This window comes from Bos grunniens, chromosome 7 (assembly GCF_055505025.1).
Source record: "Bos grunniens cultivar Pamir isolate PY7600 chromosome 7, Bosgru_T2T1.0, whole genome shotgun sequence".
NCBI classification, from domain to species: domain Eukaryota; kingdom Metazoa; phylum Chordata; class Mammalia; order Artiodactyla; family Bovidae; genus Bos; species Bos grunniens.
This window is the reverse complement of record NC_141171.1, coordinates 77,594,916-77,614,292: the sequence shown is the minus strand read 5'-3', so window position 1 is coordinate 77,614,292 and position 19,377 is coordinate 77,594,916. Positions and strand designations below refer to the sequence as shown.

Below are 19,377 nucleotides of genomic sequence, written 5' to 3'. Positions count from 1 at the left end.
CATGGTGTATTATCACTGGTGGTCATTTCTTTGATATATGGTCTTTTATCCCCACCCCTTCTGTGGTTCAAATTAGTCTCACCTTTTTAAAATATAGAAGGCTATTAGAGGCTATTAGAGGCTATTCATTCAGCTGTATTCTACAATTGGAAGAAATTAAAGGTTGCAGAACATATAAGTGGCCATTCTTTACAGTGCTAGTTAATCTATCCTTCAGCCAAGACCCCTGGGCATCTGCTCAAGGTCTAGTGCTATCATGGTATCCCACATTTTGATTCAAATATGCGAGTTTCTAGTTATGGAGGTGAAATAGTCAGACTATCAGAGGGCCAAATCTAATGTTTTAAGTCTGGAATTCTAATTGTCATTACACGCTACTAATCATCTAATTCTTTATATATATGTTTTTAAGCCTCTTCATGTTTCCAAAGAAATTTTTCTCTGAATTAAAAAAAAAAAAAGTAGTAGAAAATGCAAATGACAAATGGGTAGGAATAAGAGAAAAGAATTCTATATTAAATTAAATAGCATATACATTGACCTCTAACAACAATAAAAATTACTACAACTCTGTATTCAATGTGCAAAACTTATACTTGAAATCACATTGTGTTGTCCAAACAAATAATTATATTTTAAAATTATAAAACAAGTAAAAGAAATGTCTCATTTTATTTTATTATGTTTTAAGTGAGGTTGTTTTATTTAATGTAAACACTTTATTTTTTTTCTGCCATGTGGCTTGCGGAATTTTAGTTCACCAACCAGAGATAGAACCCATACACACAGCAGTGAAAGTGTGGAGTCTTAATCATTGGACCACCAGGGAATTCCCCCCAAAATGCCTCATTGTAGAAAAATTTGGAAATCTATAAAGAAAGGCAAAATTTTAAAGAAGTGGCTGCTTATGGCATTTAGATCTATTTCCTGTTTTTCTCTTATTATAGTTTATCTTTTGAGTTGCAGCTCTGGGGTAAATTAAGTACAGTTTGATCCAGTCTGTACTCCATGCCTCAGTTGGAACTTTTAACAAAAACCAAAAGATAAAACTAATCCTTAACACATCTGGCCTCTAGGCACTCAGATTTTAATTCCATACTCACAATGATAATTTTACTAAAAATAGATGACCTAGTCCTTTGGCTTCTCCCCCTCTTCTAGATGTACCAACCCTCTTGCTGGCATCCCTGGGCTATTAATTAAATGAATGAATATAGATGAGCATACATCTCTAAATGATCTCTATGGTCTTATACTCCAGGGATGGCAAACCCAGATATTACAATACTTCCTACTGTGGAAGATAGGAGTAGAGTGAAAAAGGTATTTTTGGGTTCAGCATTCAACTGGCCATTCTAGAATAATGAATAGGAACACTGGGGCTCTGCTGAGTTGTGGGCCTAAGAAGAGTGGAGTCTTGCCCAGTGCATCACTCAACTTGGTTGGGGAAAAAAAAAAAAATCAAACCAATGACAGCTACATCAGTAAGTAGAATGATGATCTTGAAGAGGCAGAGGATTCTAAATGGAAATACTAAAGATTAAACAGATGTTGGAAGGTGAAGAGATGGAAGGGGAGAATGGTGTGAGTATTCCAAATAGAAAGCAGACAGTCAGGAGACCTAGACAGTATACAAAGTCACATCCTAGGACCTCTATAAGAGTTCACAATTGCAGAGCATAGGATACAGGTTAAAGGAACAGAATATCTAGAGATGAGTCTGAGGGATACAAATAAGACCATGTAAGGACTTGAGAGCTGGCTAAGAAGTCTGAACTTGAACCTTATAATTAGGTTGTTGAGTGCTCAGATTGATAGAGGAACATGAGAGAGGAAGGGAGGGACAAAGGGAAAGAATTGGGGAACAGCAGCCACTCTGACAAGGGCTATCCTCTGCTTTTTCTCCCGATCCCCTGGCTTGGACCCAACTGTTAGTTCCTTTATACTCAATAAGTATTTCTGGAGCACCAATTTTGTGATGAGGATGGTTCCCAAGAGGAACAAAAGACACAAGTAGCATCTGTGTCCTTACCTGGGGCTTAGAATTTATTAGTAGAGCAGATAAATCTATCAACAATTACAAAACAATGTGCTTAGGGCCTAGAAGAGGGATAGAGGGGGTTATGTGAAAACAGGGAAGAGAGAATTCAATATGGCTTGGGTGGAATGAGAGGTTGACAGGAAAGGCTTTGAACAGGACATTGAAGCTTTGGATTAAACATTGTAAAGACAAGAATATCACCAGCAAAGGGATAGGTACAGAAAGGTCAAGGGGTGAGAGCAGAAGGTGGGTGAGAGAGGTTTAGTAGAGACTGAAGGAGCTATTTCAATAGAGCTGCAACTATGAACAGAGCAGGACCTACTCTCCAGGAGACCTCCCAGAGATCTAGCCCAGTCATAGTACAGCCTGGGGTAGGAGGAGGGCCCCAGGGACTGTGCAATGGGCAAGGAAGCCAGAATCAAAGGGTCAGATTGAACATATCCCTTCCACCTACCCACCTGTCTGGTGGGGCTCCTTTGTCCTCTTGTAAATCCTTCCTCCCCTCTGGCCTCCCTTTCTTCCTGCCTTAGTTCTTATTCCCTGACTGCACCCCAGCTTTGTTTCTCTGTCCCTGTACTTCTCTCTTCAGTAAGACAGACCAGATAGTAACTGTTATCTATCACTTTTTAAAATAACTTATTTATAATCCTGAACTCCTTTTTAAGGGAAAAAAGTGGGAAATAAACAGTTTAGTTATACACATATAATGGGCTTCCCTGGTGGCTTAGATGGTAAACCATCTGCCTACAGTGCAGAAGACCCAGGTTCGATCCCTGGGTTGGGAAGATCCCCTGGAGAAGAAAATGGCAACTCACTTAAAGATTTTTCTCTTGCCTGGAAAATCCCATGGATGGAGGAGCCTGGTAGGCTACAGTCCATGGGGTCACAAAGAATTGGACATGACTAAGCGACTTCACGTCACTTTGTATACATGTACTTTTTTTTTTCAAAATAGGGGAGGGTTGCATAATTTTCCCCCCATATGGCTCTGCACTGATTTTTTTATGCAAATTGAGAATGGGAAAAAACATGGAAAAGAAAAAAGTGTTTTCCTAACTCTACCCCTTAGGTAGCTGTGCTCTGTGGTTTGTGCCCTGACTTTAGTAACAAGAATTTAGTGATGTTACAAATAGTCTCTTTACTGTTCTTATTAGTAATGCCAGTCAATATATTTTATAATTTCAAAGTCACTTAAAAGGAAACTATTAGCAAGGTGAAAAGACAGCCTTCAGAATGGGAGAAAATAATAGCAAATGAAGCAACTGACAAACAACTAATCTCAAAAATATACAAGCAACTCTTACAGCTCAACTCCAGAAAAATAAACGACCCAATCAAAAAATGGGCCAAAGAACTAAATAGACATTTCTCCAAAGAAGACATACAGATGGCTAACAAACACATGAAAAGATGCTCAATATCATTCATTATCAGAGAAATGCAAATCAAAACCACTATGAGGTACCATTTCACACCAGTCAGAATGGCTGCGATCCAAAAGTCTACAAATAATAAATGCTGGAGAGGGTGTGGAGAAAAGGGAACCCTCTTACACTGTTGGTGGGAATGCAAACTAGTACAGCCACTATGGAGAACAGTGTGGAGATTCCTTAAAAAACTGGAAATAGAACTACCTTATGATCCAGCAATCCCACTGCTGGGCATACACACTGAGGAAACCAGAAGGGAAAGAGACACGTGTACCCCAATGTTCATTGCAGCACTGTTTATAATAGCCAGGACATGGAAGCAACCTAGATGTCCATCAGCAGATGAATGGATAAGAAAGCTGTGGTACATATACACAATGGAGTATTACTCAGCCATTAAAAAGAATACATTTGAATCAGTTCTAATGAGGTGGATGAAACTGGAGCCTATTATACAGAGTGAAGTAAGCCAGAAGGAAAAACACCAATACAGTATACTAACGCATATATACGGAATTTAGAAAGATGGTAACAATAACCCGGTGTATGAGACAGCAAAAGAGACACTGATCTATAGAACAGTCTTATGGACTCTGTGGGAGAGGGAGAGGGTGGGAAGATTTGGGAGAATGGCATTGAAACATGTAAAATATCATGTAAGAAACGAGTTGCCAGTCCAGGTTCGATGCAGGATACTGGATGCTTGGGGCTAGTGCACTGGGATGACCCAAAGGGATGGTATGGGGAGGGAGGAGGGAGGAGGGTTCAGGATGGGGAACACATGTATACCTGTGGCGGATTCATTTTGATATTTGGCAAAACTAATACAATTATGTAAAGTTTAAAAATAAAATAAAATTAGAAAAAAAAAAGTGTTTGCTTAACATATGAATCACTGTTAGGGTTTTGATATATGATAATATTTTCATGGTTAAATCCCATACAAAGCTGCCCGTTTCCTAAGGATGTGCTAAAATACATGTAATGTGGGAAGGAGGGATATCTGGTAAAAAGAGCTTAGATCAGGCCCCAGAGAGATTTGCAGATAAATTACATTCCTACTGGTTACCAGTTTTGCCATTTTGGGCAGGTTTCTTGACCTCTACAAGCTTCTTCCTGAATCGGTGAAATGAAGATAATTCTTTCCTTGAAGGTTTTCTTGCACCTACCTGACCAGTCTGTGAGGCTGCTTTCTTCTCTCTCTTCCTTCCCAACTATCCAGTGATCAGTAAACAGGTCCTGTCTAGAAAACTAGCTTGATGCCAAGTTTAAATGAGCTATAAAAAGCTCTTGTTCTAGTACTGATACATCATCAGTACCTAACAGAGGTCAATTATTTTATTATTATTGCCCATGTGGGTGCATGCTCAATTGCTTAGTTGTGTCTGACTCTTTTGTGACCCCTTGGATTGTAGCCTGCCAGGATCCTCTGTCCATGGGATTTTTCCAAGCAAGAATACTAGAGTGGGTTGCCATTTCTTCCTCCAGGGGATCTTCCCAAACTAGGGACTGAATGGATCTCTTGCATTGGCAGGTGGATTCTTTATCCCTGTGCCACCTGGGAAGCCCATTATTGCCCAGATGGTGTGTCAAATAATTTACCAAGCAAACAGCTTTATAACTTCTGAAAAGTGATGAATGCTTTCCTTGCTATGAGTGTTATTTACTACTGCTACTGCTAAGTCACTTCAGTCGTGTCCAACTCTGTGCCACCCCATAGACGGCAGCCCACCAGGCTCCCTCGTCCCTGGGATTCTCCAGGCAAGAACACTGGAGTGGGTTACCATTTCCTTCTCCAATGCATGAAAGTGAAAAGTGAAAGTGAAGTCGCTTAGTCGTGTCCAACTCTTAGCGACCCCATGGACTGCAGCCTACCAGGCTCCTCCGCCCATGGAATTTTCCAGGCAAAAGTACTGGAGTGGGGTGCCATTGCCTTCTCCGACAGGTTGCCTAAGCTGGATACTATTTTCATTTATTACTATAGATTCTTTAGCTATAGAACTATATTTCTATATATATATAGAAATAGATATAGAAAAATTCTATTTATATATATAGATATAGAACTATTCTATACCTATAGTTAATTAGCAATACATTTTAGAAGCTAAGAATAAATTGGCACAGACTAATGACTTTTCACCTATAGAATGTACCACATTAGAAATTTTAAAAATATATTCTTGGCTAATTTCTAAACGATAGAGGTAAAGATCCTTATTAAACTAGAGAAGGGTGGAGCAGACAAAATTTTAAATCATTGCCTTTTAATGTAGTAGTTCAGTCTTTAATGTTTACTGCAAAGTCAACATAAAAATGGCATACATCAGTCTAAATGATGAAATTGTCATTATGACCTTCATGGATTTTTGTCTAGCCTAAGTAATCCCAGTAAACTCTCCAGACGGAAGAATGAATCTTCAATCATTTCACTGCTTTTGCCCTTGATTGTAGATTTTTTTTAAAAAAACATCTCACTAATACATCTTTTCTTTCTTTCTGAAAAGAATGACATTAAAATGGGAGGTTTAAAATAAAAGTTTGTGATTTGTCAACAGCCTGGCTTAGAACCTGATACTATCGATTTTACTTGTTTCAATTTTATTGAATATGTCTAGTGTGTGCTTTGTTGTTTTAAAAGAGTCAGCATCTCTTATTTGGAACGATTTACAGTTTAAGAAATTTCTTGTTGTAAATTTTGTCATGCAAATTTCTGTTTGAAGGAACAGACTGGCAAGGAACTAAAATTAAAGTGACCCTATTTCTGGACAATATACCTGAGATTAATGTGAAATCAAGAATGAGCCATGGAATGAGAACAGAAAGAAAAAAGAAGTCTAAGGGCCTGACTACGTCATTTTCTGCCTGTATGCCTAGCAAACAAAGATCTCTGATTCTCTTATCCATCTACCAGTATACTATGACCTCTGACCCAGCAATAGGAATGCAATTCACTTCACAACATACTAAAAAAGTGGAGGAACATGGAGAAAATATAGTGTGTTCAACTTGGACACTGGTAGTAATGCAAAAGTCTGCAAGACCATAGAAGTGAAACATCATTTATTTCCTAGAAAGGGATCTATTAAGGACACTGAGTTATTTAGATTCTGAACATTAAGTTAGGTAGTAGAGATGTGAAGAGAATGAGAAAGGGGGGAATTTAGTAGGGTTATGTGGCACCAGAGGGCACTGAAGATGCTGATGAGGCAGTGACAGGGAACCCCCAAACCAAATCGCACCTACTTGGCAGTTTTGCCAGAGGCCAATCCTATAGTTTAGAAAATAGAAAGAATCACTGCCCCAGCCCTACTGTTCAGGCATGCATTGCCTGCCCCAAAGCAAGCCAAATGATCTACCTCTCCAACCCAGCGCAAGTCACCATCTGACTTCCAAAAGAGGAGTCTAGTTATCCAAAGGAGAATGGAAGAGAGAAATTCAGGCAGCTGTGGTGAAAGAGTTTCTAATTTTGAGTAGGGGCCACTGCATGTAGAGCAAGCCAGCATTGCTAGAGGGCTGCCTTCTGTTCTTGTGGAAATGTATATAGCTGACACTTGAGTGCTACTCCAAATGCATTCGTTCTTCCAAACCTCAGTCATTCTCCCAAAGTTGGCTTTGATACGGAGACTGGAGGTAGGAGGAAGAAGGGGTCTAACTCCTGTCTGAGTCAAGGGCTACCTGCCATTGTACATTCATAGGAGGCATTGTTTTCAGAGCTGGCTTTCTTTTGAAAATACTTCATCAACTGCTCAGCATAAAAAGCTACTTGGTAAGAAGATTCTTACTGTTACTACTATAGTACTAATAATTGGGACTCCCCAGAGAAGCAGAGATATTTAGAAGAGAAAAACCATTTCAACTGGCCATGTTTGTAGTAAAGGTAATAGGAAGTCACTAATGAGTTTTAGTAATTTATTTGTATTGATTGCATATTCTGCATGTGCATGAAATGCAGCACTAAATACACTGTGTTTCCCACCTTCAAGATCATGATCCCAAGGAGCAGAGGTTAGTGTGTCACATGGCCTATGTCCTACAGGACTCACACTTTTATTTAGGAAGATCACCCAGGCAACACTTCACTTACAAAATCTATCATTTCCACCAATAGCCAGGACTGTGATGTGTTCTAATAGCAAATATTCCAGAGAGATCACTTAATGGCTGGGGCTAAACCTCTGTAGATTTATAGTTTTTTATTTGAGGCAGGGACAGGAACTTGGGTGAAAGAAGAACAAAAAGATGCTACTTTCTACTTGAAGAGGAACAGATATCAGGACTTGATGACAAGAGACCATCAGCTAGGACTCTCCATGGCAGTGCCTGGGCAGTGAACGCCAAAGCAAAGATGACTGATACTCAATTTAAGTCTGTCTTTCTGTTTAATTCTCTCTGGCACCCTCAGATAGTGAATCAAGTTTGCAAAGCAGTGCAGAGTAGGGTCTGCTTTGTCTTAGCTAGGTTTAGGGGAGGAAAGGGTGGAGCTGTGAACACATTTGAGGGTAAAGTGAGTGCAGAGAGCAGAGCAGCTAGAGGTGGTCAAGCATCTTCTAGGAACTGCCCAGCTAGGATATGGGCGCCATCCCAGGAATGTATTTTCTCAAGGTCATATAATAATCAAGGAGCAAAACTAATTCATACCTAGATCTGCCTTAACTTTTAATCATTATGATGTACAAACTTTAGCAGTACAAACAATTTATGAATTTTTGCAGTTTTCTCATGAGAGAAAATTAAACACCATTTATTCCCAAGACAATCCTAAATTGGCCATTGAGTAGGTCAATCCCCAATTCATTTAATTCCTGCCTTCCACTTCAAAGTATAAAGACAAAGGTCATGTATCAAATCGCTGCAGAAGATGAGAGCCTGTGAACCCAATGCGTGACCAAGGCTGAGTTGCAGTTTCCTTCTTAGATATTATTAAATGGCTGCATGTATGCTTAGTCGCTCAGTCATGTGTGCCTCTTTGAGACCCTTTGGACTGTGGCCTGCTAGGCTCCTCTGTCCTTGGAATGTTTCAGGCAATGATACTGGAGTGGGTTGTCATTTCTTTCTCCAGGGGATAAAATGGCTACATGCTATTAAAATTTGCTATTTCCTATAATAAAAGATCATTCATGATGCCTCTTGTATAAAGGATGTTAGCAGCAAACAGTAATTCCACAACTCCCAAGCAGTTCAACCGTCTAATGGTACATTTATGCAACTCTGGTTAATGCTTTTATTTCAATGATCTTCAATAGTTTCAAGCAATCATTATTTACTAGGAACAACCTGAACAATGTATTTCTAAGGCAAATGTTTTCTGAAATAGAGCTTTCCTCCACTATCTCATGTATTAATGAATAGCACTTACAGAAAGGTATTGTTTAAATATCAACAAAAATACTGAGAGGTTACAGAGATTGTCCCAATTATGGTAAACATCAGATAAAGAGACTAATAAACAAATAGTGGGTTTAAAGGCCATGATAAATTAACAAGGTCTTTGGTGGGGGCGAGAATTATGAGAGAGAGGAAATGGGTCAGAGAGAGAGGGAAGGAAAAAGAGAGGAAGAGAGAATTAACCAGACAATTCTAAAATAATGGGTTGCTTCCCTTTTCTACTTTACCCTTAACAAATGTCCATTCAGAATTCTTGCCTTTCTACATGTGGATAAAGACCTTTATGTTCTTTTCAAAACTTTTTATGTTTATCAGTTTTATTTTTCCCATTTAGCCAGATTTAAAGTTTGAAATCTTGCTTTGATTTCATTTTTGCTATACCCAAAGTGGCTGGATGTAATGTTAAAAAATACTATTTATTAGAGAAAAAAGCTAATTTAAAAAGCCAATGATAAGAATTATAATTACTTTTCACTAAGATATAATTACACATAGATAACTTCCCATTACAGAAATAGAGGAGAGGCGGGAAGAAAAAAAAAAAAAAAAAAACTCAATGCATCCAACAATTACTTTCTCAATGACTGTAGATACTCAGGTCCTTTGAGATTGTGTGAATCAGAACTTTCTTGGATTTGCAGATAATTCTGTAAGTATATATATATATATATATATATATATATATATATATCTCCTAAAATGAAAGTGCAAATAAAAGAGAGTCACAAATGCTGGGTTAAAAATTCTCATTCTATCATTCTAGTGGGTATCTTTAGATTTAAGACTTTGTACTGTACCTCTCCTGGTCAGAGGGAGCATGTGTTTGTATCTGACCACTATATTCTTAGCTGCAAAGAGAAACATATGCTAAACTCTAATAGATATTGTTGGAGAATATTTAATATTTTGCTGATCGATAAAAGGTACTAATGTTCTAATAATTTATTGATATAGCTTGCATATTTTATCTATTTATGAAATACAATACTAATAGGCCATATTCCCTTGCCTGAAAAATCATACCAGCAAGGAATAGAGAAATATGTGTTTGTAAAACTATGTATGTTTACATTTATATTTATATAAAATGGCCTACATCCTACAACACTCATTTTGTGTGTGTGATTTTTTTTTCTTGAGTAGACTGAAATTTACACAGCAGGTGATGTGCAATTGATGGATGATTTCAAATTAAATGATCAAAATATATTTCCATTATTTTGTTACATAAAGTACACTCAAGCTATTGGCAAATATTTAATTTCCAAATCAATAAGCTTCTTTTTCAGACTTTTAAGTCCAATGGACTTTTAAGCTTATGGAATTCATGCTTACAAATGGAGGACTGACCTAAAAGGCTTATTTATGTTTCTGTTTTCCTCTCTTTCTTTCCCAAGTCAAATAATATATATTTTAATTGAAAATACTGTTTACCTTAACAACCTAGATCTGACTACATATTCACTGCAACCTACTGCATGTGAGAAAGATTTCAGTCATAGGACCAAGGCAGAGTGGCTACTATCATCAGGTCAAACAATATTAATCTACCATGAATTAAGGGAACATCAAAAATGATGACTTATTTTTTAAACAATCACACCCCAAATGATAGCATTTGTTCTGAAATACATTTCTTCTACTTCCTAAAAAATTGATATATTTTAAAAGTCTTAGTGTTGGGGTGACAAAGAATCACAAATGGATGAACCCTCAGAGATGTTCTGCAAATATTTCAAGTGGTATAAAACCAGAAAAGTGAAAGTCAAGTCACTCAGTTGTGTCCGACTCTTTGCGACACCATGAACTGTAGCCTACCAGGCTCCTCTGTCCATAAAACCAGAAGAAAATGCATTTGTAAAGTTGTGGCCTTTAAAATTATCCTTTCATGATTGATGTGAAGTGTCTAAACATATAACTTCACTTGAACAATTTTCTGATCACATTCAGCCACTAGCCTCAGCTCTTAGGGCAACTCATCTTTAAAATTAGGGCATCCTCTAAGATGATGAGCTAATGATGATTAGCATGACCGCGTGAGGTATCTTAGAGACTGCTTTTGTAAACTTTGACTATGAAACATTTCAAATATGTTGATAAAGACAGTAATTAGAAGAATACCAATATACACACTTTTAACCACCCATCTCCAACCACCATCAGTTTTCTGCTTCATATCCTCGTCCAATCACCACTCTCTCCACTACACCCAGCGCGTGTGCTTGCACACACACATACCCTTTTCGTTTGCTTCGTACTTGAGTACATGAAGGAAAATCTCAAGCATATTACTTCATCTTTAATTACTTTTGTGTTTATCTCTAAAGACCTAAACTAAGATATTTCTGCATCCAAGAAAATGAAAAATTTACAATAATCATATAATATCCAAAATATTTGAATTGTCTCCAAATGTCTTTTTCCAGATACTTTGAGGGTAACAGAAATTACACTCATAGAGGAAGAAGTGAAATTGAGCTGAAGCTTTTATATTTTAAACAAGTTTGAAGCTATTCAATATATTGCCACCAAGTCATCTTATATGAGAAACAGTGCTGAGGATCCAGTGAAAATAAGGTAGAAATCACCCAGCACGTAATCTAAGAAGCCACAAAGTGCTGACTCAGTAAGTTCTGTTTAAATTTGGTCTTAGCTGTAGTCAAGATCCTTTGAATGTCTCACCCCAGGGAGCTTCACTTTCATTTTAAAAGTTGTTCAAATTCCCTCTTCCATTAGATCTCCTCACTTTCCATCTTCCCAGATTACAGGCCATAGTCAAGCATGATACTTCCTCTACATACATCCTTCTGTTCCATGATCTTCAACTTTAATGTAAAGCTTCACAAAATCACATCAGAATAAAATTCAATATTCTACCTACTCCACCGCTGCACCCATGAAGCTGACAGAGCCTAAAGGAAAGGTCATATTACTAATTGGTTTCACTTTAAATTCAAACTAGACAACTTCAAAGTGAGTCCTTAATGCTGTGAAGCAAACATCAGATGGGCTTTCCTGGTGGCTCGGTGGTAAAGAATTCTCCTGCTAATGAAGGAGATGTGCAAGATAGATTCAATCTCTGGGTCGGGAAGATTCTCTGGAGAAGGAAATGGCAACCCACTCCAGTATTCTTGCCTGGGAAATCCCATGGACAGAGGAACCAGAAAGGCTACAGTCCATGCAGTCACCAAGAGTTGGACATGACTTAGTGACTCAACAACCACAAAAATGTCAGATAACTTCTCAACCTGCTCACTCTATTTCTCTTATTTACAACTATTGTCCACCTTCATTCCTTAAACCCCTATCATCTCCTCCCATATATCGTCACTTTCCACTGGTGACCTTGCCCCAAATTTCACGAACCAAGTTAGAGCAACATGAAGAGGACTTCTCCAAACTACCACCACCACATCCACCTATACTAGGATGTGCACATTGTTACTCTACATTCTCTCATTGTTTCTTTCCTCTCCAACCACTTAACATTACAGAACTCCAGGACCCAGTCTTTGAAACTAGCTACCTTCATTCTTTTGGTGATCTCTTCCATCCTCTTTGTTTTCAAAAGTATCAACATGCCAATTCCTTGATTCACAGCTCCAACCGGGACCTCTCCCCAGATTTCAGCATCAGCCACCTATAAAGACAAATCAACACCAAAGCTGAACTTCTGATCTTACACCAAAAACTGTTCTCCTAATGTCCATCGCTAGCTCAGCAGGTGTCATCCTTTCAGCTGTTCATACAATTCTTCCCTTGTCCTTATCTCTCATCCCATATGATCCAATCTGTCAGAAGATCTCATTGTCTTTAACTTCAAAATGCATGCAGAATTCAACAGCTTCAGAGCCCCACTCTCAGGTCCACTCTGCTCTGAATCAGCATATTCTCTTGTCTAGACACTTCATAAGCCTCCTTTTCTCCTCACCCTTTCTCCCCTCACCCATCCACCAGGAATCTATCACTTTTAAAACTTAAAAACATTTCACTGTTCAGTCCAAGTTTGCCAGAAAGTCCCCATATCCCTCAGATTAGAGGCCAAATAGACAAGAAAAAATAGGTATTGAATAGGCTATGGGGGAAAAAAAGGAACACTTGAACACAGTTGATGGGAATGTAAATTGGTGCAGCCACTATGGAGAACAGTATAGCAGTCTCAAAATACTAAAATAGCCTTATCATATGATCCAGAATTCCACTTCTGGGCATATATCTGTGCAAAATCATAATTCAAAAACATACATGCATCCCAATATTCATAACAGTGCTATTTCAAAAGCCAGGATGTGGAAGCAACCTAAGTGTCCAAAAACAGAGGAATGGATAAAGATGACGTGTGCATGTATGTATACCTGTGTACATGTGTATCTAAGTATACACACAATGGAATGCACACTACACAGCTATAAATGATGAGAAAATCCTGCCATTTGAAACATCATGGATCGACCTAGATGGTATTATGTCAAGTGAAATTAGTCAGACCAAGAAAAACAAATACTTGATTATTTCACTTCCAAAGTAGAATCTATATACAAAACATAAACAGAAATGGACTCACAGATACAAAGAACAAACAGGTGGTTGCCAGAAGGTAGGGTTTTAGGGGACTGACAAAATATGTGAAGGGGATTAAGAAGAACTTCTAACTATAAAACAAATACATCAGGGGAATGTATTCTACACAGAGGGAGTACACTCTTTAGTACTGTGACAACTTTGTATGGTGACAGATAGTAACTAGGGCTTCCTGGGTGGCTCAGCTGGTAAAGAATCTGCCTGCCATGCAGGACACCCTGGTCGAACTCCTGGGTCAGGAAGCTCCCCTGGAGAAGGAATAGACTACCCACTCCAGTATTCTTGGGCTTCCCTGGTGGCTCAGTCTGTAAACCATCTTCCTGCAGTTCTGGGGACCTGGGTTCAATCCCTGGGTTGGGAAGATCCCCTGGAAGAGGGCATGGCAACCCACTCCAGTATTCTTGCCTAGAGAATCCTTCCCTATGGACAGAGGAGCCTGATGGGCTACAGTCCATGGGGTTGCAAAGAGTCGGACACAAAGAGTATGTAAGCACAGAGAGTAACAGGAATTATTGAAGTGATCATTTCATACTGAATAAAAATATCAAATCACTATGTTATACACCTAAACTAATATAATATTGCATGTTAATCATAACACAATAAAATTTTAATTTCTTTTTAAAACAGCAGACAGACATCAGAACTATCGATGATCTGCCCCAGTACCATTTATACGCTCATGAGTTGTGATCCTATTTGCTCACAATGGCCTCTTTCTTTTGGGACATGTCAAGCACACTTCTCACTTGAGGGCCTTTGCTTTAGATCTTTCTCTCCCAGGACTGATTTTCTCCCAGATTTCTTGCTAAGTAAACTCCTTCACTCTTCTTGGTTTTGTTTGTTTGTCTTTGTGGCCATGGAAAAGCTCTGCCTCAAGGCAACAAGCAATCCTCCCCATCAACCTCTTCAGGTTGGCAAATGGTCTCTGCTTGTCCTGAATGAACAGTTATCCAGGCTAAGGTGCCAGTAATATTGCTTTCCTTTCCCGTTTGTCACTGTGAATATGCAGTTTTGGTGGCAACCATCATAACAGCCTTCATTTATTAGAGAAACTTGCACTTTGCATACATTATTCCTGATTCTGATAGCATTCCTATACGGTTTTAGTTTAAGTATTCTTTTTTTTTTTTTTTAAGAGAGAGAGCTATCAGAAGAGAGAGACACATAAAGAGAAAATCACAGCTAATATCCCACAATATGGATAAAATAGTGAGTCATTTGTGTCTGGCTCTTTGCAACCCGTTGGACTGTATGTAGCTCACCAGGATCCTCTTTCTATGAGATTCTCCAGGCAAGAATACTGGAGTGGATAGCCATTCCCTTCTCTAGGGGATCTTCCTGGCCCAGGGATTGAACCCAGGTCTCTTGCATTGCAGGCAGATTATTTACCATCTGAGCCACCAGGAAATTTTTGCATTACCCCTTAATTATGAAATTATCTGTGATTGTTTATTTCATTTTTTCTATTTCCTAGTTACTATATATTCCCAAATGTTTTTACAATTAGAAAAAATAAAATCTTAAAATTGTTGCTTAAATCAGTATAGAAAGTCCAGTCACCAGGACAACATACTCTAGATTCTAGCAGTTTCAATTATATTGATTAAAAACAGGTTCCAGTATACCTGCTGCCACAGGACTCCAACCATCCCTTAGATTGTCTTAGAAACTTCTACATAATTGCCCAAATTTTCAACTACCAATTGGAGCTAATAATTGTAAGGATTTTCTCTGGAAGGGAAGGTTGCAAGCAGAGATCGAGAGTCAGACTTCAGACACAATTTGTCACTGACTTTTTGGGTAAATCACGTAATCCTGTTAGGCCTCCTGTGTCTCATCTCAGAGAGTTAAGACAAGGTGATTCCCAGACTTCCTTCCAGCTCAAGTCCATGAAATAATAGTAGCTTTTTCTGCCCTATCCATGTTGTCCCAGGAGGTCACCAATGAGTAAATTACATTTGGGATGTGTTAAACCTCAGTTGTTCTGGTTGGAAGAGAGGCCAGTAACTAAAGGACAAGAAGGGCCAACTACACACATTCTGGCCATTCAGCAGTTATCTTTCCAGAAGCCTCATCCCCTGGCTTCTGGGACCAAACAACACAATCTGCTTAGAGTTCTGCTGTCCTCACAAGGTATGGTTTATCATTGCTATAAATTATTCAATTTATTTAAAAAAAAAAAACAAAACAGTTCATCCATTTCTCCCATCTCACTCACCCCCATCCTCTGGCAACCACCAATCTATTCTCTTTATCTGTAAGCTTGTTTTCTGTTGTTTTAAATTCCAAATATAAGGGAGATCATATGGCATTTGTTTTTCTGTCTTATGGCTGAATTGTGTGTGTGTGTACACAATAAGGGAGAGAGGGGATAGAGGGGAGAAAGAGGACCTTTCCCACTCTGCTAGCATTTTCAAATCCCCTTTCTGTGCTCCACATCTCTTTTCCTTCCACAGCATAGTCTTATTATTGTTATTACACTCCCATTCCATAATATATACTCAAGAAGAGCAGAACCATTAATTTTTCCCAATAGTCACATTTCTACTACCTAGAACAGAACCTGGAATATATCAAGATCTCAACAAATATATTTGAATAAACTTTCAAATATTTATCTATTTGCTGTTTTATTTGTAATCTATTGAGTAATCAAATTTTCTAAATGAGAACAAATATTTATACAAATAAACATACTAAGACTTGACAATACCCACATTTGTTTTAGCGGTCAATACTGCCCTTTAATTGCTGGCAGAAACTCTCAATTTCCATAATAGAGTTAAAAAAAATAAAAAGACTTTAGATTTGTGAGTCAGTAGCTCATTACCTTAGGTATTAAAAGAGGACATAAATTGAAATTAAATAACTGCTATGTTTTCTAGTGTAAGAGCTTTCTCTAGTTGTTTTACTATAGAAGGTACTAAGAAATTTAAGAAAAACAAACAAAATTACATCTTATGTTTCTTATAAACACAGTGAGAAATCAGCAGAGAAGGCTTGAGCTGATGAATTAATGCACTCTTGGGTGTGACTTTTGACAATTAATAATCTTTAATTAATTTAGTCATTGTTTGCCCTTCAAGATAAAAATGGATATCTATTCATTCTTAGGCCATTATTTTATTTAACACGATGAACTTAAGTTGAAACTCTTCAGAGTGGCAAACTTTATTACAATTATATCCACTTTAAATTAATAACATCTCACACAAGGAGACTTGAAGATATGTAGAGGCCCCAAGCAATGAAATATCATGGCCTCATTATTCCCCCAATCTTATATTTAGTTCAAAATAGAAACCTATTAAGTTTAAATTAAGTATGAGAAATTTGAAATATTTTCACCATAATGGCTAATGTTTTTAAATTACATTGAAAAAATAGGTAATTTCACATATCACAAAATTTTAGCACTGAATTGAAGAAGTTACCTCAAAAACTTGTAACCGAAACCCCAGATTTCAGTCTTATTTATCTCCTCTTATACAGTCAGCCTACTCCTCAGAGGATGGACAAGAGTTTTACGCACGCTTCTCAAGAGGTTATTGGCTTTCTTGGGAGAAACACACAAGGCTCTTCCATTTCAATTTCTTTTGGGCATATCCAGCCTCTCTCCCTACTCACACAGAGGTCAAACAAGACTTGCTCTCACACCAGCATGCACAATGAAGTGGTTCATGAGATATTTTTGCTCTGCACACCAATCTCCCCAGTTTGGGAAACCTGATGCTTTATACAGGAAAATTGATGTCCTCCCAAACCAAAGTTACCAAACATGCTACTGCTGCCGCTGTTGCTGCTGCTAAGTCATGTCAGTCGTGTCCGACTCTGTGCCACCCCATAGACGGCAGCCCACCAGGCACCCCGTCCCTGGGATTCTCCAGGCAAGAACACTGGAGTGGGTTGCCATTTCCTTCTCCAATGCATGAAAGTGAAAAGTGAAAGAGAAGTCACTCAGTCGTGTCCAACTCTTATCGACTCCGTGGACTGCAACCTACCAGGCTCCTCCATCCATGGGATTTTCCAGGCAAGAGTACTGGAGTGGGGTGCCATTTCTTTCTCCAATGCATAAAAGTGAAAAGTGAAAGTGAAGTCACTCAGTCGTGTCCGACTCTTAGCGGCCCAATGGACTGTAGCCTAGCAGGCTCCTCTGTCCATGGGATTTTCCAGGGAAGAGTACTGGAGTGGGGTGCCATTGCCTTCTCCAAAACATGCTACTAAACTTGAGTAAATTTCCTTTCAGCAGCAATCCTCTTTCCTTCCTCCAGAACAGCACCTTCCTTCTGAACTCGGGTAAAACACCTCTATTAGCAGCACATCATAGCCTTTGTTTGTAACACCTGGAGATTATAGTCAATTAGCTACCCACTGAATGCCAGGCAGGTCAGGTGTGTTTTATAACTTTAAGTTCCATGCCATGATGAAAAGTATATTTTTTCAGCTGACTGGAGCAAAACTGGAGGCTGATGAGGGAGAAAAAAGAAAAGAAAAAGACACTGTTTTTAATGGTTCCACTGTCCTGTAATAAGTAATGGCTGCAACTCTCCTGCATCCCCATAGTTGAAATGAAAACTAGTGGAGCACTCAGCTTCATTTCAACCTGATGTTCCAGAGGGTTTTAGGAAAAGGTATAATACACATTCTTATTTAAAGAATTTTTAAAGGCATGAAATATAATCTCTGAATTAACTTCAAAGAAACTGAATCCTGATACAGATAAGAGGCACCAAGCTTTAGCAGTCAGTTGGCTCTTTGAAGACCTTCTGCTGTATTTCATGTGCTGTACCCACCACTTTCCTACTTGGGGAAAGAGAAAAGGGGAAAATGATGAACATTTTCTACCTGCATTTTTACCTACAAGAACTAAGATGATGTCTAAGATATTCATGAAGATAATGAACTATTATTTAAGGTTGGTGAAACTTACTCAAATATCAAAGGACTCAGTGACACAAAAGAATGACTGAGGGTGTGTATTATCATACATTTTACTATTTTACCTCTATTACTCTGGCCCAAGCCTATTTTTTTTCCCTCTCTCATTAAATAAGAATCCAGCATCACTATTAAGCTTTAAAAAATTACTTTGTTGATTTCATAATAAGAGACTTTGGTTTCTTATTATGCCTTTCCGGTCTCTGTGATACTTAGACTAAAAAATTTATTGCTTCTTTGCATTTTCAGATCCTGGAAAAAAAAAAATATAAGGGCTTATGCAAATAAGATGGGGAAAAATGGTTTGTTGTTTGTAGGCCACACACAATCCATTGATTAAGTTACTTTATGTGATAAAGTAATTTTATGTCAAAATATTACCTTCAATGCAGCTGAAATTTAAGTATTTCCCTCACCTCCAAAATAATAGAATCAAATGGGAAAAGAATGCACACATATTTGTCCTTTAATTAAAAACACAATCAGAAACACAACTGCAGACTATCACCTATGAATTAAAATGCTAATTCTTTCAAAAGAAGAATATATTTGATGTCCCCCTTTGAAATATAAGAAATACACAACAAAGAAAGGAAGAGAAAAATGCCATAGGAAGTCAAACACACATTTGCAAAGCTAATTGAGCAAATGCACCACCATTTGACATTTTGCTGAAAGAAAAGCAGCCTTGCAGCCAGATAAAAGAACAATGCAAACAAAGCCAGAAAAATACACAGTCTAAATTGATCTGTTGAACCCCAAAGCACCAAGATAGCCTTGTACAAAGTGTGAAATTGAACTGTGAGCCACAGAGAAAATTTTTGTCCGAACACTTCCCAAGATCAGAGGGAATTGTAGGTGATCTTCCCTTCTTCTTTTATTTTCCTTTGTAAGAAACTAACCCATCTGAAGGACATGAGTCTTAAATCCGGAACCCTCATCAGAGTTCACAAATGAAACACACAAATGAGGATTAAGAAGATTTCCCACCAGGAA

At 38.2% G+C, this 19,377-nt stretch overlaps 1 long non-coding RNA gene across 14 annotated transcripts in view; it reads right to left on the bottom strand.

The window, feature by feature from the left end:
• Window positions 1–19,377, bottom strand: part of LOC147369852 (uncharacterized) — a 1,128,106-nt gene that overhangs the window by 786,392 nt on the left and 322,337 nt on the right. For 11 of the 14 annotated variants that reach the window (XR_015167967.1, XR_015167966.1, XR_015167969.1 and 8 more), the window contains one exon: window positions 12,386–12,499. The exons of 2 other annotated variants lie outside the window; for them this stretch is intronic. This is a non-coding gene — a long non-coding RNA (uncharacterized LOC147369852). Of the gene's footprint in view, window positions 1–8,684; window positions 9,554–12,385; window positions 12,500–19,377 lie in introns of those variants that run through there. One more of the 14 variants, XR_015167972.1, reaches the window with a different exon arrangement.